We start from the raw sequence: 26,249 nt of genomic DNA, 5'->3' as shown, positions 1-26,249 counted from the left end.
CGCCCTCTGGCAGCCGTGCCCTGGGGCGGCAGCGTGCGCCAAGGGCCGGGCTGAGCCCTGCCGGGCCAGCAGCCCGTGTGGCCGCAGCGCCGGCAGCGCCGCTGGCAGGGAGCTCTGCCGCTGGCGCCGTGACAGGCTCTGTGTTCACAGGCACGGCTGCGCGGCACCTGAGGGGGAAGAAGGAAGAGCTCCGGCTCATCTGCAGCGGTGAGTGAGGCCAGCGGGGGCTGCCGGGGGAGCTGCAAGCCCTGCCCCGGCTGCCGAGGGCTCTGCTCCCTGTGCGCACCAGGGGCGGCGTGGCCAGAGCACACCGAGATTTCAGGGCCACCCGGGGCATTTGTGGCCAGCAGCGTCGGGCTGGTCCCCTTGCTCCCCGCTCCCTCCTGCCCATGGCTAGAGCCGGCTGCCATGGCCCTGCCAGGAGGCTCTCCTCGACTCCCCGCAGATCCGGGATCTGACCATGGCTCTGACCCTCTCTCTTTCAGCCCTTCAACACCTGACAGAGGACACCAGCAGTGCCGTGTCAGACGTGGCACTTCCAACATTGGATGTCCTCCAGGCACTGCAGAGTGAGCCATATTCCATCTTCCAGAGGCTGCAAGATCAGCTCCGCAGGGCATGGAGGACTCGGCCTCATCTGTCCAGGCTCGGCTGGCTGCGCTGCTGCAGCTCTGCAGAGAGCTGATCGCAGAGGCTCTGTCTGCTGGGGCCACCTGAGCCAGCAGGAACTTTCCATTTCCCTAAGATTATTCTCTTCTTCTTTTGTTTTTTTCTTTCTTATATTAATATATAGTGTGTTTTAATACCCAGACTCCCAGGAGCTTTCTTTTGCTACCCAGGCTCTGCAGGGCATAGGGGAAGAGGGGGAGAAGGGTGCCTGGGCTCAGCCAGCTGTCCCGGTGTGCAGTGTTGCAGGGAAAATGGCCAGAAGCCCCTTGGCCTTTGGTGGTTCTGCTGAAGCCTTTGTGCTGGTGACAGAGCGGCTGGGCAGGGCCCGGAGCTGCGGGGATCCCTGTGAGAGCGGTGCCTGGAGATGGCCACAAGCCCTGGGCCAGGCAGGAAGTGCCCTCTGTGTCCTCCTGCCCGTCTGCTGCTGCCTGCCTTGCTGAGGGCTCCCGGCTGCCTCTGGATGGGGCTCCTCTGGAGCTGCTGTGGGGCTGCGGCGCTGCTGCCGGGCAGCTTGGCCGGGCTGGGGCAGCCCCTGAGGGGATGGGGCCATGAAAGGATGAGGGTCTGGGAAGCCCTGATAGGACACGGCAGTGGGAAGGCACGAGGGGGATGTGTGAGGGAGTGGGTGGCTGTAACGTTGGCTGGAGGGGGAATGGGTTGGAGACAGAGAGAGCACTCACCCCGATGTTCATGTGGCAAACAGAGAGCGTTTATTCTCACGCCCTTCCTTCTAAAGGGCCTTTGACAAACCCTGTCTGGATAATTTCATTGCTCTGATCTCTATGCCCTGTCAGAATCTGGCCCGTGAAATGCTGCAGCCCTGGGAGAGATGTGACTGGGCGAGGCCCCTGGCAGTCAAAGCAGGGCTGGTCCATTCACACAGCACGAGCCAGCCTGCACTGTGACACACAGCAACAGAGTGCAAGGCACAGCTCCGGGTGCTCCCCAGGAACCTCAGCTCTGGGAGCGCTGTCTGCCCCAAGCTCCAGGGGCTGCAGTGCGAGCCCGGCTGGGCTCTGCCCTGGGGCCATCCTGCAGGGACAGCTGGACACAGGGAGCATTCCCTTGCCACAAACAGCCAAGCCAGGGCTGCAGGGCAGCTGCTGCAGCCCGGACTGCACTGTTGTGTGCTGTGCTCTGGGGCTGGGGCTCCCCGCCCAGGGCACTGGGCTGGTGTGCCACAGGAGACAGAGAAGCTTCAGCTTCAGCCTAACTGAGGTGGGTGTGTGGGCTGGGAAGAGTGGGGAGGCTCAAGGGGATTCACAGAGCTCATCCTGCTGCAAGGACGAGGAAAAGGGAGAGGGAGCTTCAGCAGTGAGGAGAGCTGAGGGCTGGAGAGTGGCTCTGAATGACACTAAAATCCCACTGGACCTCTGAGACATTGCTGCACCTCGGCCAGTCACAAGATGAGTCCCTAAGCCTGGGGCTCTGCCTTCCTCATGGTGAGGGGCACCAAGGAAGGCAACAGGGTGATGGAGACTGCAATGGGCTGGGAACTCACTGGGGGAAAAGAGGGAGCAGTTGGGAAGTAAAAGGCAGGTGGGGGAGAGAACTGTTCAGAGAAGAGCTGAGCTACAGTTTGAGCAAGCTGAAAAATGTCCTTTGGGGTCATCCCAGATTGATTTCATTTCAGAACTTACTGAACAAGTTTATTTTTTGGGGGGAGTCATGTTTTCCCTTGGAAGTGTACACTCTGCAAACTTGGGCTGTGCTGCCATAATGCTCAAGCAAGTCTGTGCTGCAGGTCACACCATTTCTTCTTTGGCTGATTCCAGCCCGGTTCTGAGCTCCAGCAGAGCCCTGGCAGAGCCCAGAGCAGCCTCAGCAGCCACAGAGCCTGGCTGCAAGGAGAGAAAGCAGAAAGTGCCCCTCAGCTGAGGGCTCCTGTGCCCTTGTGCCAAGGCCTGCGGTGCCCAGGCCATGCTGGCTGTGCCCAGAGCTGTGCCCAGAGCTGCCCATCCCTGCTGCCTTTGGCAGCCGAGCAGGAGGGCAGGACATGTGCCCAGCCTGCAGCCAGCCACGGCACATCCAGCCCTCAGCAGCTGCCCAGAGCAGGATGCTCCTGTGCTCGCTGCCATCTCCCAAAAGCTCTGATCCCACCCTGCCAAGCACACAGGGACCCACCTCAAGCAGCAGCCACGGCTGCAAGAAAAGCTGCTCCCAAACCACGTCCTCAGCCTTCTCCAAGGCCACCACCCATCCATGCCACAGCTGCTCCCAAGCACTTCCCAATACAGACGAGAGTGCACCTAGAATGCTTCCTCTGGAAAAACAAACAAAAAAGTATTGAAAATAGATTTCAGACAAAAGGGGGAAACAAGGTCAAAACTCTTATCTCTGTCAGGGTCTTGAGGAAGGCCCAACTCCTACATGGTACGGAAAATCCCACCCACGGGTGAGGGAGGCCCAGGCTTTCTCCCTTCCCCCTGCACTGCCCCCCAAAATCATGGTGATCCCAAAGCAAACAAGGGCAGTGCAGCAGCCCAGCCCTTCCTTGCCTGCAGAGCAAAGCAGCCCCTGCACAGCTTCTGGAGTCCCACCTCTGCTCCCACCATGGGGCTTTGCTTGTGTCGGGCTGGCTGCCCCAGCCCCAGCCCCAGCCCAGGCCACGGTGGCTGCTGGGGGCTGTTGGCAGGGCCGGGAGCCCACTCCCATTTGTACCCAGCCCAGCCCATGCCCCCAGCCCTGCCAAAAGCAGCTGGGCAGCGACTGAAGGATCAGCTGCACCCGCCCCAGCAAAGGGGGAACCTTTGGTTCCTGGCAAGGCTGTGCAATGCCCAAATCTGGGAGCATCCCCCCTGTGTGTGGACTCAACTGCAAATTCCCTGTGGAGCCCGGCTTTGAAGAAGGTGCGCCAATCCAAGTCCAGCATCTTCAGCTGGCCAGTAGCCAGGTCCAGGAAGAGGTTATCATCCTTGATGTCATCCTGGCTGTCTCCAGCAGCAGCAGCAGCAGCAGCAGCAGCAGCAGCAGCAGCAGCAGCAGCAGCAGCAGCATCCCCACCCGGTACAGCTTCTCCAGGGGCTCCTGCTCCTTCCCTGGGGGGACACCAGGCTCTCAGGGCTCTGCCCAGGGCCCCAGCTGTCAGGGAACCAGCACAAGCAAAACCAGCTTGGATGGCGGCCACCAGTGCTGGGCAGAGCAGCTCAGCTGCAGCACAAGGGCTGCGTGTGCCCATCTGATGAGCCCTGGGCAGTGACATAGGCAGGACAAAAAAGTCTGGGTTCCTTTGCTACTCATTGCCAAGGCATGTGTGGAGCTGCAACTTACCAGGGCCCTGGATCAAAGTGTGCCTGTGGCTCTCTCCCTTCTTCTAGGGCCGAGGAATATCCTGCATCCAAGGATCACAGAACAGGTCTTCTAATGTGGGTCTTTCCAAGGAGTTCACGGATAAACACCACCTGATCAGATCTTTGCACTCTGGGCAGAGAAAGCAGAAAGTGCCGGTCAGCCAGAGAAGGCTCCTGTCTGCTTTGCCCCACTATTGCCATGCCCAGGCCTTGCTGGATGCGCTCAGGGCTGGGCCTAAACTTTCCCATCAATTCCCTGTTTTGGAGGAGAGCAGGACATGTGCCACCTCCTCAGCAGCTGCCAGAGCGGGATGCTCACGAGCCCGCTGCTGGCTCCCAGCACTGGGATTCCCCCCGTGCCCAGAGAAGAGGATCCACCTTGAGAGAGCCCTTGTGGCAGCGGGAGCTGGCCCCAGCTGAGGTTCCGGCCCCTCCTGAAAGGGTGCTCCCCGCAGACCATCTGGTGCAGCAGGATGCCCAGGGACCAGATCGTTGCTGCCTCGCCATGGTACCAGCCAAAGTCGTTCCATTCCGGGGGGCTGTAGGATGGTGTTCCTATGGAATACAGACGGAGTTCAGCAGGGGGATGCTGCTGCTCCCAGAGCCTGGCCCCAGCATCCCTGGGCCTGCGGGGGCTGCATCAGTGGCACACGGGGTGACCACTGCCCTCTTGCCAGCACCTGGGACTTGTGTACAGACTTAGGCTTGGAAAAGAAGCCACTGGTGTTAAAAGAGGGCTGTGGAAACCCTGGCAAGGCCCAACCATGACAAGGAAGAACCCACTCAATGCTGGTGAAAAACCATGCTGTTATGAATTTGAACGAGGCCAGATTTTGAAAAGGAAACAGGCTCTTGTTTATCAAAACAGACTACAGAGCACAGGCAGTTTGAGATAAACCCAAACTCCCACGCATCAACCCAAAGATAATGATGTGTCCCAAACACGCTGGTTTCTCCCCCATATAGTACCTCCCCCAGAAGGAGAAGAACCCCAACCCAGTCAAAACCCTCATTTTATAACCCCTCTCAGGTCCAGGATTGGTGGGGTTTGGATCCGCACGCTGATTGGTCGTTTTCCGGTGTTCTCATTGGTCCTTATCAATATTCATTCTGGATCAATCATTTTCTCAGGACATCGAATGATTGGTCAAGTCCCCTGTCCAATCACCTCCCGCCCCCCTTTGACTATCACCCCCACCAAACCCTGGACCTCCCCTCTCCAGGACCCACAACAAACACCCATCAACTCACCCCAAAACAACAATTCCCAACCCAGCCCCAGTTCAACACAAATTGAATGTAATAAGTAGCAATACGTTTGTTCATTAATTAAATCAATAGCTAAATAATTATACAATATAAAAGCAATAACTAAATAGCTAAAACCATTTGATTCTTAAATGTGCAGCCACACATGGTTGCTTGGCTTGCAGGAATCGTATAGTGCTTTGGGAATTCCATGGTAAAGATATACCTTATAAGGGAAAGTTCACCCAGTGGTCACAGAGGAAGGCTGTAACAACAATCCTTAAACTCACAAGAATTGCTTAGGCTTGCAGGAATCATATAGTGTTCTGAAAATTCCACTGTGTAGATATGCCTTATAAGGGAAAGTTCACTCAGCAGTTAAAGAGGAAGACTTGGAGCCTTCATCCCACGACCACCAGAAGGCAGAAAAAGACCCCCTAGCAAGTGAACGAGCAAGCGCAAAAGACAGACCACATCATCCCTGAACCCGGGAGAAGAAGGCAATAAAAGGCGAACCCTGGGGATAGGAACGGCGCGAGCCTAGCGGAGCGGAGACTCCCGGCCGCCCAGCGCTGAACTTTGCTTATTCTCGCTTGCATAATAATAAAAATAATTATATGATCCTTAAATCCAGTGGACTCATTTATCACAATTTGGTGCCGTGACTCGGATCCAGAAAACGGGGTTGGTTTGAGAATCCTGGGGGGGCGCCCCACCACCTGGTGGCCCTGGCCTTCTCACCCGACCCCTCATCTGGACTGACGAACCTAAATTCAGGAATAAGCAAGGAAAACACCGGTAACCCTGTAAACTTTGTGCACGAAGATCCGAGCGACGACGCAGGACGCGTGAGTATACGAGGTGAACCGCTCGGTTGGGGTTAGGATCCCAGGGCATAGTGAATGAGACGTCCACCTGCGGACGACGTGAGAGGGACCCTCTAGTAGTGCGGTTCTCGTAGCCCGCGAGGGAGCGAGCCACGACCGAGGGGTTTTGTGTGTGTGTGTGTGTGGAGGTGCCTTGGAAGATGGGGCAGAAGAAGAGCAAGCCTTCTGATCCCATGGGGGAGGGTCCCCAGTTACCCCCAATACCTAAGGACAGTCCGTTAGGATTAATGATCAAGTCTTGGGATGACTTGCCTTCCAGAAAGGGGAAGGATAAGGCAAAAATGATAAATTATTGCATGGTAGTGTGGGGAGGTAAGAATCTGGATTCAGGAAGTACATACTGGCCCGTTTTTGGATCCTTTGAGGATTGGGTCTGTCAAGCCCTGAACATTTATGTGAATTCTAAAGAGCCAGTGAACCCGGAGGAGAGTGCATATGCTAAATTATGGTTGGTAGGAAGTAATGAGCAAACGGCTAGGTTGTTCCCCCTTAAGGGAAGTCAAGGGGAGGAAGACAAAAAGAAAAAGTCTCGACCAGAGGAATATGCTCCTATTTATCCTCCCCTGTATATACCACCAGCTCCCCCTGAACCCCTCCCAAACGCACCCCTGGTATCGGCCCCTAATAGACAGCAGGTCACGGACTCCCCGGATTGCAGAAGGCGTACTCGGAGTCAGATGAGGACAGTAACTGAGGAAGGAGAGAGCAGTGGGCTGTTCCCTCTCAGGGAAATAGAATTAGGAGGACCTCAAGCTGGGATGGGGTTTGTCACTGTTACCTTGAACTCGGGAGATGTCCGTGAGTTTAAGAAAGAGATGGGAAAATTATTAGAAGACCCCATAGGAGTAGCAGAAAGGGTGGATCAGTTCCTAGGGCCAAACATATATACTTGGGTAGAGATGCAATCCATTCTAGGCATCCTATTTACAACAGAGGAAAGAGGGATGATTAGAAGGGCAGGAATGAGGATTTGGGACACCCAACATGTTCAAGGTCCTGCGGCTGATGTGAAATGGCCCTTGCAAAATCCCAACTGGAACAAGCAGGACCCCAACCATCGTGGTCATATGCAGGACTTAAGAACCATCATAATCCAGGGCATACGAGAGGCTGTGCCCCGGGGACAAAATATAAGCAAGGCATTCAAAGAGTGCCAAGGAAAAGACGAGACCCCTACTGAATGGTTGGAAGGATTAACGAAGAGTTTTGAGTTATACTCAGGGGTGGACCCAGAGACGCCAATGGTGGCATTTAATAATAAGTTTGGCTACAATTTGTGGTGGGGTGGTAACTGTTTGATGTGGTTGGTGTGGCAGAAAAAGCCACTCGATGATGATGAGTGGGGTTTTTCAAGTGTCATCCCACTGAAAGAGCAGCACATGGAAGTTTGGGCACTTACCAGAAATACCGAGGCTGAGGGGAAGGGACCGGTCTGTCCGATGTGCCTGGCAGTGTTTGATGGCGCTGGCGACTCTCTCCAAAGCCTCACAGGCTTCTGGCGTTAGCGAGCGTGGGGAAGCCAGGTCGCCGTCTCCTCGTAGAAGGTCGAAGAGCGGTGCCAGTTCTTCTGTGGTGAGGCCCAGGAGAGGTCGGATCCACGTGATGACGCCGCACAGCTGTTGCGTGTCTCTTAATGTCTGGGGGTGCTCGTTGATGGACAGAGGTTGAGGCACGACGGTCCTTCCTGTGATTAAAAACCCGAGGTACTTCCATGGGCTCCATAGCTGGATTTTTTCCTGAGCTATCTGAAACCCCGCGCTTTCGACAGCTGTGACAGTCTTGGAAAGTGCTGCGTCTGAGTAAGACTTGGTGGAAGCACAGATTGGTACATTGTCTGTGTAATGTAGGTGTGAGACTCTGTCCAAAGTTTCTCTCATCTGCCTCACGATCGTCATTGGGGACCACTGAAGAAAAGCCCCTTGTCTGAAGTTTCTGGCCCTGGTGGAGAAAGTTACATGCCAAGGGCCCCGAGACCTGAGCACAGCTCCTGGCATTGCTAAGCTATTGTTCACAGGTGTGTTTGCTGTATGCTACACTGAACCCAATGAAAGGAAGAAAGGGGCCCCTTGCCTTTTTGCAACAATAGCCTTGGAAGTTGTCCCACCTCTCGGCCTGGCTGGACTCCTCCTGAGTTTTGGGTGGTCCCCCACAGAAGACCCCTCACTTGTCTTACAACGGCCGTGACAGACAGACTGAGATGTACAAGGCCTCTCCATCAAAGACCGAGACATGAAATCCCTATGTGAAAAGGCCCCCCCACACTCTTTCCAAGGACTGGGACTGAGACCCCTAACCTGGGGGAGGTGTGTGGGGGAGGCAAGCTAACCAAAGCAAGATGGATGTTGCAGGTGCGAGCAGTGGACCAAGAAGACAATGGCTCTCACCCACTGCAGAGAACATGGACTGTATGTACCCTTCTCTAAATACCATTTTTTCTCCCAAAAATACAATAGACTACCTTTGATTCGATTTCAAGTTGTACCCCTTCCCCCATCAACAAAAAGAGTATAATAAGAGTTCGGATGAACTGCAACCCTGAGATCTCCCCAAACGTGGCCTGGTGAACGCCATTGGCTGGACATCAAAGGACTTTGCCGTTCTATGTTTGGTAGCTCTATACCTTCCTTTCTCTTCCTCCCTCTTTTTCCCTTTTCCCCAATTCCTCCCCAATGCATTTTCTTGTGGTTATTCAAAAAAGGTACATTTGTTTTGATTATCACTGCAGCCCCCTGTACCGTGTCGGTGTTTTTTGCACTCTGAGATCAACCCACGAACCATCACGAAACCCGTTCGTAAGGATGGATCGTGACACTTGCGTACATACTATAGAAACCTTCTATCAAACCTTAAAAATTCTCTACAAATTCATTTCCAACATTACTGGGTCTGGCACTGCCCAGATCTGGTGTTTGCTGCCACCTCCAGTGCCCAGATCTGGAAATTCCCTTGTTCCGGCAGAGCCAAGTCCAGCAATTTTCTGGTAAAGAAAGCCAAAATCTGGCAATTTCCCACTGCTGACACTGGCACTGCCCAGATCTGGTGTTTGCTGCCACCACCCGTGCCCCAGTCTGGACATTTATCGGTTCCAACACAGTCCAAGTGCAGCAGTTTTTTGGAAAAAGAAGACAAAACACAGCAATTTCCTGGTGCCAAGACTGTCACCACCCAGACCTGGTGTTTGATGGCACCACCCATGCCCAGATCTGAACATTTCCCTGTGCCACCACAGCCCAAGTCCAGCAATTGGCTGGCAAAGAAAGCCAAAACCAGGCAAATACCTGGTGCCTACACTACTCCGATCTCGTGTGTGCTGACACCGCCAGTGCCCAGATCCGGAATTTTTCAGATGCCTGCACAGCACAATTCCAGCAGTTTGCTGGCACAGAAAGGTCACATTTGGCAATTTCCTGGTGGTGGCAAATACCCCACCCAGATCTGGTGTGCGTTGGCACTACCAGTGCCCACATCTGGCAATTTCCTGGTGCCAGCACAGCCCAAATGCAGCAATTTTCTGGCAAAGAAAGCCAAAACCCGGCACCACCCAGATCTGGGGTGTTGGGGTCGGTTTAAAAGAAGAAGGAGACCTTGGATTAAGGCCGTGGGAAAACCCTCTTTAGTTGGGGTCAGCTGGAAATTTCCCTATTCTGACACAGCCCAAGGGCAGCAATTTGCTAGCACAGAATTCCAAAACCCGGCAACTTTCTGCTACTGGCTCTGGCACCGCCCACATCTTGTGTTTGCTGTGCCAGTACCCAGATTTGGAAATTTCCCGGTGCCAGCAGAGCCCAAATCCGGCAGATTTCTGTCGCTGCCAACGACACCACCCAGATCTGGTGTTTGCTGGCAGTGCCAGCGCCCAGATCTGAAAACTTCCTGGTGCCAGCACAGCCCAAGTCCAGTGATTTGCTGGCACAGAAAGCCAAAAGTTGGAAATTTCCAGGTTCTGGCTCCAGCACCATCCTGATCTGGTGTTTGCTGGCAGTGCCAGTGCCCAGATTTGGAAATTTCCCGATGCCTTCACAGCCCAGGTCCAGCAATTTGGTTTTAGCTAGCTTAGGCAGAGAAGTTCCTGGGACTGGGACTTTCCTTTTTCTTGGAACTGTTTAAACCTGCTCTGGACTGAAAACCCAGAAAAACACCTGCAGCTCACACCTGTGGCCCAACAAGGTCTGGGACGCTGCATTCCAGCACCAGAGGGACTTAGAAGAGACCGAGTGAGCCAACTACAACCCACAAAAAGGACTTTCTGAATTTGCCATCTCTCCAGCACTGTCAGAGGTTTTATTTAATATTATTCATTTTTCATGCTTGTGAATACTTTACTTGATAAATAAACTGGGGTTTTATTACTTTTCCCAAGGGAACTCTTTTTCTGAACTAGTAGGGGGAGAGGCCACTGGAACTTGATTTCTAGACGGACCCCTTTTGGAGGTTTCCTCCCAAAATTTGCCCTAAAGCAGCACAAACAGTCACAATGGAAACTTCACCAGTGGCACAACACCCCAGCCCACCAGGAAAAGAAAGGACATGTAAAGTGCTCCAAACACTTGTCCTGCTTTGCTGCAAAAGTCCTGCTGCAGACACTGTGCAGTGTGGAAAGCCAAGAGAAGCTGCAGCTGGTGGCAAATCTTGGGACAGAAGCTTGACCTTATTCTCCAGGAGAGATTCTTGGCAAGAGCAGACAGGAGAAGATTCCTGGAAAACAGGAACAGCTTTCCAGAAGTGAAATGTAAATGAAAGAAACAATCCAAGATGTTTTCCTCTATTTATTTCTATACTCCCCTTGTCCATGTTGCACTACTTCTCCATCCCAGTAATTCCAGATGCACTGCACCTCTAAGATTGGTGACTTAGTGATTTTTAGACACTCTAAAATACCATGAGGCACACACAGTTTTCCTTCCCCTGTTTTTACTGGAAGGCAACACTGGAGATGTAAGTGCAGTGCTGGGCTCAGGTAGGAATCCTACCCGAAGGGAAGGTGTTCCGCCAGTGTTTGCCCCTCAGCCAGGCCAATGCAGAGCAGCAAGCGAGGGGATTGCTGTGCCAGTGTGCAGGAGTCAGGGCTCTGCACCTGGGCTCAAGGCTGCAAAGTTCCCGTGTTTGGACGGACTCAGGGGCTGTGCCCGGGGCGCGCGGGGCTCGAACGTGGGGCTCGTGGGGCGAGCGGGGAACGGACACGGGGACGAACGGCCCCGGTGCTTCAGTTGCAGCGGCGGCAGCGGCGGCAGCAGCAGCAGTAGCGGCAGCGGCAGCGGCGGCAGAAGCAAAACAGATAGCCTAGAACGATCTTTATCGTTCTCTCTTTCTTCCTCTTTCTCTCTTTCTTTCTCTGTGTCACCCTTTCCCGCTGTCGGGCACCCTTCTCCCGGGGTCCCTCGCCCGGCGTCCCTCTCCTCTCCCCGCCTCCCTCTCCCCCTGCCGGGACGGGCCATGCCCCCGGCCCGCCCCCGGCCCCGGGCGGGGCTGCCCCGTGCCCGGCCCCGCCCGTCCCGCCGCGGTCTCGCCTCCGCCCGGCTCTGGTCCTACTGGCGGTGGCGCTGCTGGGCGGGCATCAGTGCCGTGTGCGGGGGCGGCATCGCCGCCCTTTGCCTCCGCCTGGCCCGAGCCCGGCCCCGGCCCCGAGGCAGGCTCCAGCCCCGAGCCCGGCCCCGGCCCCGGCCGCGGCTCGGGCTCCTGCCGGGGCCCGCGGAGGACACAGGCGGCGCGGCCGCTGCCGCCGCCTCCGCTGCGGCTTCCCCGGCCCGAGCTCCGCCGCTCGGCAGCGCGGCCGCCGGCCCCGAGCCTCCCGTGCCGCGTTGCGAGGAGCGAAGGCCTGGGCATGGCCGGCCCGGCGCGGCTGAGGGGCGCTCGGGGGCCCTTGCTGGCCCCGGGCCGAGCGCTGACAGCCGCGTCCCGCCCGCAGGGACGGCGCACGAGGCCCTGCAGGAGCGCTACCGCCTGGGTTCGCTGCTGGGGCGCGGAGGATTCGGCAGCGTCTTCGCGGCCACGCGGCTCTCGGACGGCGCCCCGGTGAGCGGCGGGGCCGGCGGCGGGCGCAGGACGAGGGGGCGGAGGAGGAGGAGGAGGAGGAGGAGGAGGAGGATGGGGCTGGGCAGGGCGGGCGGCGAGCTGAGCCCGCTGCTGTCCTTGGCTTGCAGGTGGCCATCAAGAGGGTGCCACGGAACCGCGTCCGGCACTGGGGCGAGCTGGTGAGTGAGCGGGGCCAGCGGCAGCAGCCGGGGCTGCCGGGCGGGGATGAGCCGAGGCCCGGCACGGTGGAAGCCGCCAGGACGCCTCGAGGGGGAGCGGGCGTGGGCGCAGCGCAGGGCGCAGAGCATCCCGGGCTGGCTCAGGGCTTCCCCAGGCCTGGCACGGCATCGGCCCCACTGAGGGCATCGTGCTCCTCCCGCAGCCCGACGGCAGCAGGGCCCCGCTGGAGATCGTGCTGCAGGCCAAGGTGTCCACTGGCTTCCCCGGCGTGGTGCAGCTCCTGGAGTGGCTTGAGCTCCCCAACGACATCGTGATGGTTCTGGAGCGGCCAGAGCGGTGTCAGGACCTGCATCGTGTCATTCGGGCACGGCGGTTCGTGCCCGAGGAGGTGGCGCGGGAGCTGTTCCGCCAGGTGCTGGAGGCCGTGCGGCACTGCACCAGCTGCGGGGTCCTGCACCACGACATCAAGCCAGGGAACATCGTGCTTGAGCTGGCCACCCAGCAGGCCAAACTGATTGACTTTGGCTGTGGCACCTACCTGCAAGAGACAGCCTACACCCACTTTGCAGGTGAGCCCACGTAAGGGTGTACTCCTGGTCCCGGGATCTCATGGCCCAACATCTCCCAGCCCAAGCTGGCTGTGTCAGCGGGGATTCTCCCTTTTGCTGCCAGTCAGGGGACTGAGTCTTCAGCTGAGTTGCTTTAGAGCGGGGCTGGGTGGGGAGCCATCTTCCAGCCCTGCTGGCAGCCTTTGCCAGCCACTCTGCCCAGGACTGGGGCTGGGCTGGGGCAGCCAGCCCGACCAAAACCCCCGTGGGTGGGGGTAGCAGAGAGGGGGGTGGGACCTGTGCCCCAGCCAGTTTGGTGTGCAGGAGAGAGGAAGGGCTTGCACTGCTCCACTCTCCCTGTTTGCCTTTGCTTCCTAATATTTTTGGGGCAATGCAGACAGGGACGATAAGGGCATGTTTTCCCCAGCACAGAGGGCTTTTCCTTTGCATGTCATGGTCAGGCTTAGCTGGGGCTTCCTCTGCCCTCTTCTGACACCAGTGGCTTCTTTTCCAAGCCTTAGTTTGTGCACAAGTCCCAGGTGCTGGCGAGAGGGCAGTGGTCACCCTGTGTGCCACTGATGCAGCCCCCGCAGGCCCAGGGATGCTGGGGCCAGGCTCTGGGAGCAGCAGCATCCCCCTGCTGAACTCCATCTGTATTCCATAGGAACACCGTCCTACAGCCCCCCGGAATGGAACGACTTTGGCTGGTACCATGGCGAGGCAGCAACGATCTGGTCCCTGGGCATCCTGCTGCACCAGATGGTCTGCGGGGAGCACCCTTTCAGGAGGGGCCGGAACCTCAGCTGGGGCCAGCTCCCGCTGCCACAAGGGCTCTCTCAAGGTGGATCCTCTTCTCTGGGCACGGGGGGAATCCCAGTGCTGGGAGCCAGCAGCGGGCTTGTGAGCATCCCGCTCTGGCAGCTGCTGAGGAGGTGGCACATGTCCTGCTCTCCTCCAAAACAGGGAATGGATGGGAAAGTTTAGGCCCAGCCCTGAGCGCATGCAGAATGGCCTGGGCATGGCAATAGTGGGGCAAAGCAGACAGGAGCCTTCTCTGGCTGACTGGCAGTTTCTGCTTTCTCTGCCCAGAGTGCAAAGATCTGATCAGGTGGTGTTTATCCGTGAACTCCTTGGACAGACCCACATTAGAAGACCTGTTCTGTGATCCTTGGGTGCAGGATATTCCTCGGCCGTAGAAGAAGGGAGAGAGCCACAGGCACACTTTGATCCAGGGCCCTGGTAAGTTGCAGCTCCACACATGCCTTGGCAATGAGAAGCAAAGGAACCCAGACCTTTTTGTGCTGCCTGTGTCACTGCACAGGGTCATGGGATGGGCACACGCAGCCCTTGTGCTGCAGCTGAGCTGCTCTGCCCAGCACTGGTGGCCACCATCCAAGCTGGTTTTGCTTGTGCTGGTTCCCTGACAGCTGGGGCCCTGGGCAGAGCCCTGAGAGCCTGGTCTCCCCCCAGGGAAGGAGAAGGAGCCCCTGGAGAAGCTGTACCGGGTGGGGATGCTGCTGCTGCTGCTGCTGCTGGAGACAGCCAGGATAGCACCAAGGATGAGAAGCTCTTCCTCAGCCTGGCCACTGGAGGCTGAAGGTGATGGACTTTGATTCTGGCACCTTCTTCAAAGCGAGACTCCACAGGGAATTTGCAGATGAGTCCCCACCCGGGGAAATGCTGCCAGATTTGGGCATGGCCCAGCCTGGCTGGGAAGCAAAGGTTCCCCCTCTGCTGGGGCAGATGCAACTCATTCTTCAGTCGCTGCCCAGCTGCTTTTGGCAGGGCTGGGGCATGGGCTGGGCTGGGTACGAAATGGGAGTGGGCTCCTGGCCCTGCCAACAGCCCCCAGCAGCCACCGTGGCCTGGGCTGGGGCTGGGGCTGGGGCAGCCAGCCCGACACAAGCAAAGCCCCATGGTGGGAGCAGAGGTGGGACTCCAGAAGCTGTGCAGGGGCTGCTTTGCTCTGCAGGCAAGGAAGGGCTGGGCTGCTGCTCTGCCCTTGTTTGCTTTGGGATCACCGTGATTTTGGGGGGCAGTGCAGGGTGGAAGTGAGAAAGTGTGGGCTTCCCTCAGCCATGGCTGGGTTTTTCCCTACCATGTAGGAGTTGGGCCTTCCTCAAGGCCCTGACAGAGATAAGAGTTTTTCCCATGTTTCTTGTTTTCCCTTTTTGTCTCTAATCTATTTTCAAGAATGTGTTGTTTGTTTTTCCAGAGGAAGCGTTCCAGGTGGTCCAGTGCAGATGGGGAAGTGCTTGGGAGCAGCTGTGGCATGGATGGGCCGTGCCCTTGGAGAAGGCTGAGGCCGTGGTTTGGGAGCAGCTTTTCTTGCAGCCGTGGCTGGCGTGAGGTGGGTCCCTGTGTGCTTGGCAGGGTGGGATCAGAGCTTTTGGGAGATGGCAGCGAGCACAGGAGCATCCTGCTCTGGGCAGCTGCTGAGGGCTGGATGTGCCGTGGCTGGCTGCAGGCCGGGCACATGTCCTGCCCTCCTGCTCTGCTGCCAAAGGCAGCAGGGATGGGCAGCTCTGGGCACAGCTCTGGGCACAGCCAGCATGGCCTGGGCACCGCAGGCCTTGGCACAAGGGCACAGGAGCCCTCAGCTGAGGGGCACTTTCTGCTTTCTCTCCTTGCAGCCGGGCTCTGCGGCTGCTGAGGCTGCTCTGGGCTCTGCCAGGGCTCTGCTGGGCTCAGCCCTGGGCCCAGCTGGGCTGGCTCTGCCCTCCCATTGCTCTGACAGCTTTGCATCAGACGAGCCCCTTGCGAGCACAGCGCCTGAGCTTTCTGCTTTGGCAGCTGAGTGAGACTCTGCTGCAGGCCCAGAGATTGCAGCTGGGGACACACATCCAATTGGCAAGAACCCAAACCCTCCACAGTCCCAGCTGAACGCCTGGATCTGCACAGGGTGTTTGTCTGTCCCATTCTTCCTTCTTGATTGGCTGGAATTGTGCAATTGCACTTTCTTCCTCCTCTAGAAGTGCCTGAGTGGGCCAAAGCTGGCGAGTGGGCCGTGTTCCTGAGGCAGTGCAGTCTGGAGCTGATGGATGGAGAATTGCCCTTCTGCACTGCCAAACCAGAGCAAAAAGCCCTAAGTGGCACTTTGTGTCTCTAAGAAATCCCTGACAGTTTCAAAGGGAATGTGCAGCTCCTTGCCAGGCTGAGAAGGAAGGGCATCTTCTCAAGGATTTGGGCTTTGACAGAGTTTCCATTCCCAGTCTTGCTTGGAGCGGGAAGGGCACAAAGCAATTTCCTCTTGCTTTGAGCACAATTTCAAATGGCAATGTTGGAAACAAAGCCCAAAATCTTTTAAAAGGCTGCTGGGGTCAGTAAGATGGATCCATGCCATCAGCACATTTACAATGTAAATAACTGAGTTCCCCTTTAAAAAAGATCATTTACCTCTTATTGCAAAGTTTCAGAAGTTTTTCACTAACACTTGGGTTTTGTTTTCATCTTTCACATTTTATATAGTTTTTTTTCTTTTTCCTTTTTTTCCTTTAAATAGAAAACATGTCCTACAGAAGGAATGTCCTTTGCTCCTGGTTCCTGTGTGGAGCAGCTCCCTTGCTGCTGGCTGAGCTGCTCAGGCAGAGCCCGGCAGCTCCTGGCCCTGCAGGGCTGAGGCTTTTCCCCGTTGCTGGGCACAGACTGATGGAGCAGCACTGCTGAACACGGGCACACACAGAGGGCCCAGCAGCAGCTGCCTTTGGCCAATGAGGCTCCAAGGCCCAACCTCTGAGCAGCCAGGGCTGGAAGAGACTGGCAGCATCTGATCCTTGACTCTGGGCCAGGGCTGCACAAATGACCCCACAGCAGCAGCAGCAGCAGCAGCAGCAGCAGCAGCAGCAGCAGCAGCAGCAGCAGCAGATGGAGCTGACTTTCAGCACAGCCCCTGCCCCTGTTCCCTCCCGTGTGCAGCGGTGTCAGAGCAGCCTGAGGCACCTGGGAGCCCCCAGTGCCAGCAGGGACTTGAGATGGCAGCCCTGGGCTCCTGGAGGCTGTGCAAGGAACGGAGCTGGGCACTCCCTGTCCATGGGGAGCTTGCAGATGGAAAAGGCTGCTGTGCCCAGGCAGCTCCAGGGGCACAGAAAGGAGGCTCTGGAGCACTGGAGCTGTGCCAGTGCCACAGTCCTGGGCAGCAGCCAGCCAGCCCTGGGGGAACAGAGGGCACAGCAAGAGGGACAGAAGCAGGCAAGGGCAGAGACTGGGAAGAGCCAGGCCCGCGAGCAGGAACAGCTGCTCCATTGCACTCTTGGAGAAAGCTCTTGGCTGCTTCAAAGCGCTGAAAGGCGTGAAGGGCAGAGAGGAGGCCACAGCAAACAATGCTCCTGTTTGCACAGCCTCCCCTCTGCGTGTCCCAGAAGGAATTGGATGGACTGGATTCGTCTCTCCGAGTGCTCTCGTTCAGCATGAGCAGCTCAGCACCAGGAGCTGAAGGAGCTGAAGCCTCAGGCCACAGGAGCTGGGCAAGAGGGAACTTCTGGAGCAAAGTAATGCTGCTGAAATAGCCCCAGCTGAATGCAGTGGATATCATCATGGAATCACAGAATCCTTTCTGCTGGAAAAGCCCTCTGAGCTCACCCAGTGCAGCCGCTCAGCCAGCAGTGCCAAGCCCAGCACTAAAGCACGTCCCTGAAGTGCCAAGGCCTGGACAGCAGCCCTGAGTGAGGCCTGGACAGCAGGCCCTGAGCCCAAGGTGGCCTCTGGAGGAACCTTCCAAGCAAAGGTTATCTTTGTATCTGCTCCCTGATGAGATATGCATGGTCATTAGCACTGTGATAGATGTAGCCACTCCTTAGTGAAACATGGATGGACCTTTGTGTATTGAGAAGCCAGAGAAGGCCATGAAATCTGACATCTGGCCTTGTGTGGGGCTGAAGGATCAAAGTCAGCTGCCTTGGCTCCTCCTTGAGGCCTGGCCAGGCTTTGGAGGGAGCCAAGAGGAGGATGAAAGCAGATGTTGGCACACTAGCAGTGCTGTCAGTTTGTTCATGCAGCACTGTCAGAGCTGGGCCCTCTCCCAGCGGGCTTGGAGCCTCAGCTGGGGCTGGAGGCACCTGCAGGAATTGCCAGTGCCCAGGAGTGGCTCTGCAGCCCTTGGCTGTGACAGCTTCCCCAGCTGCTGTGTGCATCTGGGGGATGGGAAAGGCTGAGGGGAAATGCTGCTGCATCTTTCTTAATCACTGCAGGCAATCTTTGGTGGGGATGATTGGGTGCATTGCTGAGCTGCTCCTTTTGTGATTCTTTGCTGCTCTGAACTGCAGGAAATGACACTGATTCCTTCAGCTGGAGTCTGTGTCTTTGGTGCTGACTTTGCCCACTGGTCAAACCAAACTGGCCCAGTCTGGCCAGATCCCAACCAAATGTCACTTGTTCAATGTCAATGTGAGGCATCAGTGCCATCAGAAATTCCCAGATGGGAAGCCCTTCCCTGGAGTTCCCTGGCTCTGGAGTGGGCTGAGGTGGGAGCCCCGTGGGAGCAGTGGGGCAGTCGGGTAAAAGAAGCTGCAGCCCTGGATGTCTTCAAATGCATCCAAAAACTGCACATGGAAAAGGAAAAGAACTTGTGGGTTTGGGCAGACAAAGATGAATTTGTTGAGAGTCCATTGGAAACAGCAGCTTCAGAAGGAACAATTATTGTTGGAATGCTCCCACATGGAGCAAGAGCAGAAGGTTTTAATCTTGAGCTCAGCTGCATTTGTGCCAGTGAAATATCAATATGATAACTAACTATATGTATTTATTGTATAATAAGACCTCAATATACATATATATTTGTACATTTATATATATATATGTACATTTTATATATATGTCTGTATCTATCTGTCTATATGTATATCAATATGTATATCTACATATGAAATAATAATAATGTGAAATAGTGCTGACAATACTAATTTGGTAGCTTTGGCTGCTCAGGGATGTAACACTAAATACTCTACAGAACAGGATTGGCCAGGACCCTACTGTCAGTGGTCAACTATGTGAGATTGTATACAATGTAAAAAGGAGGATGGGAGGAAATTGGCTATTTTCCCAGGGTTTGGTGATACTGTGATGCAGAGTGCTTTGTCTGTTGCTGTGAAAAATACAGGGATGAAGCCTGCAGGGTTTTTCATGTCCCAGACTATGCACAAGCTGCAGGATTGGTTGAACGGGTGAAGGGGTTGTTAAAAGAGCAGTTGAAAAAATGAGGAGATGGGAACCTTTGCCCATGGAGAACCCATCTCCCAGATGTGCTCCATGCCCTGAACAATGGCCCACGGGGGAAATGGAAACCCCCTGGCTGTGCACGGCTGCCCCCAGTTTGCAAATCCAACCATGGGCAGTGAGACTTGGACTGCCTGGGAAATTGTTCTGGCTGTGATGGCCCCTGGCAGGGCCAGCCCAGAGGCTGCAGGGCTGGGCCTTCATGCATTGGAATTAATGAGGATGAATTCAAAGCAAATGGGAGCCATCAATACTGAAACAGGAATTCAGATTCCTCCAGGACACTTTCCTTTGGTAACTGCTCCCTTGGAGCTTGGCCTTGCAAAGTGTTCATGTCATGGCAAGAGGAATTGATGCGGAATATCCAGGAGAAATTACAGTAATTCTGTGAAACAATAGTGACCAGGATTGGATTATTCAACCCCATGACAGGGTAGCACAATTATTGATATTGCAATTTTAGGAACGATTGTGAAAAAAGGAGCTCCAGCTGCAATCACCACCGTTTGTGGAGATAAAGGGTTTGGATGCAGCCGTCCTAATAATGGAGCCAGAGTGTGGGTCCGGAGGCCAAATGGCCCTCCCGAGGCAGCTGAAGGAGCAGCTCCTGGAAAAGACAACTCGGAGTCCTGAAACCTGGGCAGGAGCAATGGGAATGTGTCCCTGCAGCCAAGGATTGTGTGTGAGAACAAGTAGATCTGACAGGATATTGTTTTACACATGCTGCCAGACCAAATCTCCCTGTTTGCCCCAAGGGCCCCTTTGGCAAATGTTCTGATCCACGGGGCTCCATGGGAAGGCTGCTGTGACACTGAGGGACTTGCACAGGAATTGCATCCAGGAGCCTGGGAGCCCCTCAGGGACTGGGACCCGGCCCCTTCCAGCCAGAGGGGAAAGGGCCCTCCCAAGCCTTGTTAGCCCCAGACAACATGGTAAAGCTGAACAGCAAAGGGCCTGGGGGCATTATTCTGGAATTAAAAAGGCGCCAGCTCCATGGACAACAGAATTCTTGTTCCTAACTCCAACGAGATTGAGAAAAAAGAAGGAAGAACAGTGTCACTGAAGTACTACTGATGTCTGTAAGGTGTACCTTGATAGTCAGCCCGAATCTTTGTCTGCCACAAACACCTCTAGTGTTTGACCAAGGGGTTAGTCATCAAAATGTAATGATGAGTTCTGATGGATTGCTGAGCTTCTTTTGTAATTCTTTGCTAATGATGATGTGCTTTGCTGAGCTTATCCTTTTGTAATGCTTTGCAGCTGTGCATGATATAAATGCCACAATTCCTTCAGTTGGTGTCTGTGTCTTTGGTAGTGACCCTGCCCACTGGTGAAACAGGGCCCCCTCTTGCCTAAGTGTTAGCTGGGAAGGCAAAAAGCCTCCCTCCAAAATTCCCCCCTTGCTCCTTGTTCCCCCCCTTCATAGCCTGAGCATGATGTGCTCTGGTCTGGGCTGTGCCCGGGGTCAGCTGGGGTCACCTGTCCTGGCTGTGTCCCCTGCCAAGCTCCCCCGCAGCCCCAGCCCCTCCCCAGCGTGGCTGGACGAGGGGCAGGACAGGCCTTGGCTGTGCTGCAGCTCAGCAAGAACAAAACCATCTCTGCGTGCTCAGCGCTGTGCTCAGCACCCGGCCCAGCAGTGTCTCAGTGCCAGGGGCTGTGCCCTCAGTGCCTGCCAGGGCTTTCCATGGCAGCTGCCAGGCCAGGTGCCCCAGGTGTCCCCCCCCAGTGCCGGTTGCCATGGAAACAGTGCCCAGCCCTGCCCCTTTCTGTCTGGCTGACCTGGCCTTTGGCCCTGGCAGTGCCCTTGGCTGCTGGTTCCTGGTGCCCAAGCGGCCAGCGCGGCACAGGGCAGGTGGCCATGGCACAGCCCCCAGCAAGGGATCCCCTCTGGCTCTGGGCACTGACACCAGCCCTGAGCAAGGGGCCCAGGGCAGCTTTCCATGCCCACCAACCATCACAACGGCTCCGGGCATTGCTTGCCATGGCACCAAACCAAGGAACGGGTCCCCGTGGCCGTTGCCATGGCACCTGCTGGCACCAACCAGTGTCACTGCAATTGTACCTGGAACAGCCCTGGCACCGCTTTGGCCTCAGGGTGTCCATGGCAGCCCAGGGCAGCAGCAGCTCTGCAGGCAAGGGGCCATGGAACCTGGCTGCAGAAATGGCTCCTGGGGCTGCTTTCCAAGGAAACCTGAACTGATGGCGGTTGCCATGGCACCCAAACCCAGCACTGGGGTCCCTGCAGTGTCCATGGCAACAGCCCCTTGCAATGGCCCACTGCCTGTTGGGATGATGATCCACCCTCACAGCTGGCCCAGGGCAGGGCTGGAGTGCTCTTGGTGCCACCTTGGGCTTGGCACACACTTGAGGAGGATGTCTGTTTGCAATGGGGAAACTCAGGAGTTTTAGATGGCTTCAAAACTCAAAGAAGGAAAATCCCTCTTTGCCTGAGTGCAGCCACTTCTCCAAGCAAAGCAGCTCCCAGGTGAGTGAGGAGAGACACCATGGGCTTGGGGAATGTGGAGCAAGGTTGTCCACACTGGCTCAGAGCTCAAGGCACAGCTTCTCTGAGCAGGCCAGACCTCCTTAGGACAGTCCCTGCATCAATATCAGACCTGGAATGCTGCAATCACTTCTTGTGTAATGGGAACAGCAATAAAAGACACCCTTTCAAATAGGAATACATATTTCCTAGAAGCTCTTTGAGCTATTTCTCCATAACTGTCAAAGGAAACCCTCCTAATGAACTGCACTGGAGCAGAGGGAAATCAAGGCAGAGCCATGGTTTGTCAGGACTTGCTTGATCCTCATGAGCCTCACTGTGCATTTGGAGCCGAGCCCTTGAACCTCAGGGCCTGGGAGGAGATTGCACAAACCTTGCCAGGAGTCAGAGTCAGAGGAAACACCCAAAGTGTCTCCAGGCATTCATGGCTCCCACTGAGGTCCCTGTCCAACACAGGCTCCTCATGGACTCCTTGGAGGAGAGAATTGGTGGCCAGGATGGCACAAAAACCTCTCAGACACTCAGTGTGGAAAGGAAAATCCAAAGTACCTTCAACACCTTGAGTGTCTCAGAGCATGAATGAGCCCCACTGAGTGTCAGTACAAAGCTCTCCAGGGACTCATTAACGCAGATAATTGGGGCCATGATTGCACAAAGCTCTCACAGGGTCTGGATCCAAAGGGAAACACCAAGTACCTTAAAAGAACTGAAGTACCTTGAAGCATTCATGAGCCCCACTGAGTGGTGTTACTGACAGAGCCTCTGCAGGGACTAATTACAGCAGGTAATTGGAGGCCATGATTGCACAAAGCTCTCAGAGACTGCAAGGCCAAAGCCAAACCCCAAGTCCTTTGAAAAAGCTGCAGCCCCTGCAGGGAGCATTCAGGAGCCGCCAGGGCCATTGCTGAGCAAGGCTCCCCAGGGACTCCTTGCAGCAGATCCTTGAGGCCCCTGGGATGTGGGCCAGGGGGGGATGCAGAGGGCAGCACAAGGGGCTGGCAGTGCCCAGCCTGGCTGGGGCTGGGCCAGGAGGCCCCAGGGCCTCAGCACAAGGTGTCTCCTCCCAGCCCTTGCTGGCACAGACCCTGCTGTGCCCCAGGGCACCAAGCCTTGGCTTCTCTTTGTCCCCAGCTGCCATCAGTGCCTCCAGTTCTCTGCTCTGCCTGGGGCCTGGGGACACTTTCTCTGTCGTGTCCCTCAGTGGGAGCCACTACAAGTCCCAGAAACTTTGGAGTTGGATTCTGCCTTGGAGTTCTGCAGAGGCTTCTTCAGCTCCCTCTCAGGGCCTGATGTTCAGGGCCTGAGCACAAAGGCCCAGAGGCTCCTAAAGTCCTTGTGCTGTGTCTGTGCTGCTGAGCTGGGCCGGGCTCCTGGCCCAGAGGCAGCTCCTGGCAAGGGCAGCAGAGCTGCAGAGAGACAGCTCTGGGCAGGAGCAGCTCCTGTGCACAGCCCAGCAGGGCTGGGGCACTGCCTGCAGCCAGCCCGGGCACAGCACAGAGGCACAGAGAGCTTCAAGCAGGCAGGGCTGGGAAGGGGCTGGGAAGTGCCTGGGGCACAATCACTGCCAGCCCTTGGCACAGCAACCTCTGGCTGCAGGACAATGCAGCTGCAGCTCCTGCACTGATCTCCTAAAGCTGCAACATCCCAATGCCTGCAGACTCTGCGAGTGCATCTCTGAGGATTTCTGCTGCAGGAGAGCTGAAATGCTCATGAAGCTCTCACATGCTGATCAGTCTCAGAATATTTCCAAGAGAAGGATTTTGATTGAAATTAGGCAATTTCCTAAGCCTTTGTCTTCAGATTCCTACTACTGGAGAGTGGCAGGGAGGGGGGATAATTATTAAAGGATGATTATGAATTATTAGTTCTGAATTTTGGCAAGTGGTGCCTGAGATCACCAAACTGTTCCTTCTAGTGACCAGCAGGTTCACAGGAGATCCCTAATGTGCCTTCAGCCACTGTGCCCATGGACAGCAGCAGCAGCAGCTTTGCTGGAGCCATCAGGCTCAGTCTGAGCTGTCCTTTCTGCAAGCTGCAAAGAGAAGCTGCCCCCAGGCAGTGCCCTGCAAACAGGCAGGGTTCTGTCAGGCCAAGGAGAGTGCACAGAGCTTTGGGCTCTGTAAGTGCTGGCACAGAGAGATCAGGCACAGGGAAACACCTGCAGGAGGAAAATCTCCAGGAAGCAGAGAGAAGATCAGGGAAGGAGAGAAAACAGAACCCAGCAATGCTGTGGCAGGGAGAGTTGAGAGATGTGCACAGGATCCCCTGCAGTGCAGCCCCTCCCTCTGAAACAGCCCCCTCCCTCCTGTGCCCCAGCCAAGCCTCTGCCCTCAGGCCCGGGGCTCCAAGGTGTGCAGCCCCTCCTGTGCAGGCAGAGCTGCAGCAGAGCCGTGGGGCAGCTCTGCAGCCCCGGGCCCAGTTCCCTCTGCAGAGCACAGGGCTGGGAGCAGCTGCCCGGCCCTGGGGGCTCTGGAGGGGCACAGCTGGCTCAGGGTGACGCTGTCCCCAGGGCCCGGCTCTGGGCAATGCTGTCAGGGCAGCCAGGGAAGGAGCTGCATCTCCCTTCAGCCAATGCCAGCAGAAGGACACTTGCAAGTCCCTCTGACATTTCAGTCCAGGCTGGGAGCTTCACCCCCGCATGCAAACCTGTCCTAGAGCATCTCTGAGTGATAACATCCATGGGCAAAGGCAGAGGTGTTGTGACACTGAAAATGCTGCTGGGTTGGTGGAATGAGCAACGTGAGTCCTTGGCTACAAAAGTGGAGCTGGGCTCTGCTGGATCCATCTGCTCTCACAGTACCTGGGCGTTTGTAAGAGAAACGTGGGAGTGTGAACATCCTCCAGCTGAGAAAAGTGAAAGCCCAGAGGAACTGCAAACAGAATGAAGTGACAGATCATCTGCCCCCAGCCTCCACTCATTATCTTGCCTCAGGGAAATCACTCTGTTCTACCAGAGGGCAGCAGAAATGCTCAGGGTTTCTGATATCCAAGAGTACCGGGAAGTCCATGGAAGGAGCTTAAAAAGAAAACATCAGAACTCTGAAACACAAGAGCATGTCCGTGTGTGTTACAAAGGAGGGTGTGTGGGAAATGGCTTTGATTTTGGTTACAGGTATCTCCTCTAACCCTTCACTGTCCTTTTCTCCATGAACAGGTGCCCACGTGCAGCCACAGCAAATGTCCAACAGCAGCTGCATCAGCCACTTCCTCCTGCTGGCATTGGCAGAGCCGGGGCAGCTGCAGCTCCTGCACTTCTGCCTCTTGCTGGGCATCTCCCTGGCTGCCCTCCTGGGCAACGGCCTCATCATCAGCGCCGTAGCCTGCGGCCACCACCTGCACACGCCCATGTTCTTCTTGCTGCTCAGCCTGGCCCTCCCTGACCTGGGCTCCATCTGCACCACTGTGCCCAGAGCCATGCACAATTCCCTCTGGGACACCAGCACCATCTCCTACACTGGATGTGCTGCACAGGTCTTTTTCTTTTTGTTCTTTATCACAGCAGAGCTTTCATTCCTGACCCTCACGTGCTCCGACTGCTACGTGTCCATCTGCAAAGCCCTGCACCACGGGACCCTGCTGGGCAGCAGAGCTTGTGCCCACATGGCAGCAGCTGCCTGGGCCAGGGGCTTTCTCACTGCTCTGCTGCACATGGCCAATACATTTTCCCTGCCCCTGTGCCATGGCAATGCCCTGGGCCAGTTCTTCTGTGAAATCCCCCAGATCCTCAAACTTCCAACCCCAGGGAACTTGGGCTTCTTGCTGTTGGTGCCTGTTTATCATTTGGCTGTTCTGTGTTCATTGTTGTTTTCTCCTATGTGCAGACCTTCAGGCCGTGCTGAGCATCCCCTCAGAGCAGGGACAGCACAAAGCCTTTTCCACCTGCCTCCCTCCCCTGGCTGTACCTCTGTTTATCAGTACTGCAGTGTTTGCCTGTTGTTGCAGGCTCCCAGCCAGGTAATAATTAGCATTGTCTCCATGATTGCAGAAGGCTGATCCATGGCTTTATTCTACTATATTATATCATATCCTACTGTACTTATTAAGGAACTCCTCCCCTTACAGACAGTGCGATACAGCTTTGCCCTAATTGCTCAATCCCTGCAAACACCATGCAGTGGCCAGGCAGAGCTGTCAGCAAAGGAAGGGCCCAGCCAGGTGGGGCAGCCGGGGGATGCCGACAGCCTGCAGGGACAGAGGCGCAGGGCAGGGACACCGTGGGACAGCCTGGGCTGCACAGGGCACAGGGATGGGCAGCAGCTGCAAGACAGCCCTGCCAGAGCCAGCTTGGGCAGCACTTTGGCCATGGCTGCTGGGCCTGGGGCCAGGAGGGGACAAGTGACCCTTGCAGGCCTGGGGCCTCATGGCCTCCTTGTCCCTGCTCAGCAGCCTGGCAGGGGCCGCCCCACGCTCCTGCCCCTGGCATTGCACATCCCCACATGCCAGTGCCCATCCCGGGAAGAGCCCTGAGCAAGGAGGGAGGGACAGGATCTGCCTGGCCAGGCCCTGGGGCTCAGGCCTTGGCCCTTTTCATTCCTGAAACACATCCAGGTGTGCTCAGCACCAGAGACACCTTTGCCTTGCTTGTCCCCACCTGGCATCACCGCCTGCAGTGTTCTGCTCTAGCTGGAACCTGGGGACACTTTCTCAGTTGTGTCCCTGACAGGGATCTCTTCAAAGTACAAGAAACTTCAGTTTTTCAATA

This window comes from Agelaius phoeniceus, chromosome 34, assembly GCF_051311805.1.
Source record: "Agelaius phoeniceus isolate bAgePho1 chromosome 34, bAgePho1.hap1, whole genome shotgun sequence".
In the NCBI taxonomy this organism is placed as follows: Eukaryota; Metazoa; Chordata; class Aves; order Passeriformes; family Icteridae; genus Agelaius; species Agelaius phoeniceus.
This window is presented reverse-complemented; position numbering follows the sequence as displayed.